Genomic DNA, 3,146 nt, shown 5'->3' on the forward strand with positions numbered 1-3,146 from the left:
GGGAGGGAGGGGAGGGTGGGTGATGGGTGTTGAGGAGGGCACCTGTTGGGATGAGCACTGGGTGTTGTATGGAAACCAATTTGACAATAAATTTCATATTAAAAAAAATAAAACCTAAAAAAAATAAAAACCGATATGGTGTGGGGTGCCTGGGTGGCCCACTCGGTTAAGCATCTGACTATTAGTTTGGCTTAGGTCATGATCTCACAGTTGATGAGCTCGAGCCCCACATCAGACTCTGCGTCCTAACAGCACCAAGCCTGCTTGGGATTCCCTCTCTCTCTGCCCCTCCCCCGGCTCTCTCTCTATCTCTCTTTCAAAACAAATTTTAAAAAACCTAAATTTTTTAAAAATAAAAATAAAAATTGATATGGTGTCCACTCCTGGAGCTCAGTTTTATTTCCGGGAGCCTGGGGAAAATGAAAAGCATGTGCACTGTGTAGAAGGAGGTACATCGGGGTATCAGGTCCTGCTCTCTCTTACCTGCTGGATATTCTGGGGCAAGTCACATTCCTTCTCTGGTCCTCCATTTCCTCCTCATTAAAGTCTTCTCATCATAAGGAATAAGTGTGATAGAGTAGTCATAAAAGGTCATAGTTGTGTGGGCATCATCCTAATCACTTTGATATTCTCCTTGAACAATGACATTCTTGTTTCTGTTGAATGCCTCCAGGATTAAACCTTCCTCGCCTCTTAAGGAAACTTATTTCATCTTTGCAGAGCTCCAGGTACGAGGGAGTTCTTGGAGTTCAACGACACCCAGGTTTTTTATGGTTTCCCACCCACTGACTCCACTCTGTGTGACAACCTTTACATTGTGAAATTCTCTTCCTGTTCCACGCCCCCACCCCCCCACCCCCACAGACCCTTGTCCTGGCTAAATATACTGTTTGTTTAGCCCTTTTCCATATAACAGGTTCTCTGTCCCCTTACCATAATGGTTGCTTTCTTCCGGACATGCTTCAGGCCATCAACATCCCTTCTGTAGAGTTACTTCCAGAACAAACACCAAAGCCGTATCACCACATCCCTCCTTTTGGACACTTCTTTTAACATAAGACCACATTACAGTAGCATTTTTGGCAGTCACATCCTACTATTAAGTTGTATTGAGTTGTTAAATTTAAACAGTTCTTAAATCCTTGCCATGTATGCAAACCACATTTTCTCTATCCTATTCCTTTATAGAAGTGGGTAGAATTTGGGAGGTGTTGAGATTTTTCCTTGTTTTCCATTGAGGGTGATGGGTGGGTGCCTCAACAAAAGGGGTTATGATTTTTCTGTTGAATTCTTCTTCTTAAAACCATGTCTTCCCCATGCAAATTCCACAGTTCAACATAATGATAAGCCCCCTTAAGCTTTGACGTTACCCTGCAGCCCTGTATCAGCATGCTATCGGAATCTTACTCCAAGTCCTTAATAAACATTTTGTGTAGTATGGCACAAACACAGAGGCCTGTGATGGGCTCTAGAGAAAGCCCTGCCATTTGGTTTGACATAAACCCATTCATCATAAAGAATTCTGGGGGCACCTGCGTGGCTCCATCAGTTAGGTCTCCGACTCCTGATTTCAGCTAAGGTCATGATCCCAGTGTCGTGGGATCAGTCCCCACGTTGGTCTCCACACTGAGCATGGAGCCTACTTAAGATTCTCTCTCTCTCTCTTTCTCTCTCTCTGTCTCTCTCTCTCTCTCTCTCTTTCCCCAATGTGTATGCTCTCACTCTCTCTCTCTCTCAAATTAAAAAAAAAAAATTGAATTCTGTTTACTATATGTCCAGCTCATGTTCAGCGTGATATCATTACAGATTGGCAAATTCATTTAGAAAGTCAGGCTAACCATTTCATCTTTGCTACCTTACACTGATTCCTTTGCTGAGAGCTTGCAAATCATCTCTTTGATGCTTCGTTCTAGAAAATTTCCCATCTGTAACCCCCATCTCCCAGAGTTCACAGGATTCACCTCTGTTTTGAGAATGAGACATTTGTCCATTTTCAGCTTCTCCTAATCCTTAAGATTCTTAAAAAAAATTACAGGCAGGAGTTCCTCCATTTTATCCCCAAATTCTTTCAGTGTCCCCGAGAGGTAGGCCTCAGCTGGGTCATGAGACATATATGCATTTTGAACGGCCAGTGCTTTCTTACCGTTTCCGCATCCACCTTATTTTAAAAACTAGTATTAGTGCTGCCCTTCCTTATCTGGCAATCCTTCAGCTGGAGGATACGTAGGAATTACAACAGTGAAGTGATCCTATTTTCCTCCTCTTTTGCAAGTATCAGGCTCCTTCAACCTCAGGCACATTGCTTCAGGCCACCTATGAAACTACGCCTTGCGTGACTCATCACATCAGGCCTGAACCACTTACAGTTGGATTGTTCACAACTTCAGTCCTAAATTCTGGCATTCCCCAGTCTACCCTGTCCCCGGTTTTGACCCTGTGACTTATTTTTATCTTTCACTTTTGCTTCGGTTAGGTGCCCAAAGACCCCGATACTTGACATATTCTGATTTTCTCTTTGCTCTGAGCTCTGGCTACTGCTTTGGTCACCCAGGGGTAAACGCCCCCCCTCGCCCCCCTCAGCACATGGGTTCTTTCCCTGGGCTGCTGTCCTTAGATCTGACATTCTCACCGGGTGTTCCGGGCGTCCACTGCTGCGTATCAAACCAGGGAGCAGCTTCGTCACCTTTAAAGTCACACGGCGTTGCACCTGCCATACTCTGTTGGTCAACCGATCATTAAGGTTGGCCCAGATTCCAAGAGAGGAGACACGGGCTCCCGCTCTCAATGAGAGGAGTGTCAGCAAATTTGCACACAAGTCTTTAAAATGCCACCAGGTTAGCAGAGCCCAGCAAACAGAGCCCTGACCCCGAGCAGCAAAGACATCTGTTCCTTGTTCTTCCTTCTCTACATAAGTGCACGAGTCCTCGAAGGCTTAGCATGTTTCACATACTCCCCTCCATTCTGGTCATTAGCGCCTAATATTCTTACCGGCTGCCATTGGTGTTTTATCTTCAAACTCGATTGCCTGTCTACTTTCTGTTTGAATTCGCCAGAGAACACCCTGTGGAGACATTTCAGTTTATTAGGGGCTCTCCCGTTGCTTCCACGCCACTCCATTGCCAAAAATTAAACTTTTTTTTTTTTTT

This window comes from Herpailurus yagouaroundi, unplaced genomic scaffold (genome assembly GCF_014898765.1).
Source record: "Herpailurus yagouaroundi ecotype Mexico unplaced genomic scaffold, PumYag 140, whole genome shotgun sequence".
NCBI classification, from domain to species: Eukaryota; Metazoa; Chordata; class Mammalia; order Carnivora; family Felidae; genus Herpailurus; species Herpailurus yagouaroundi.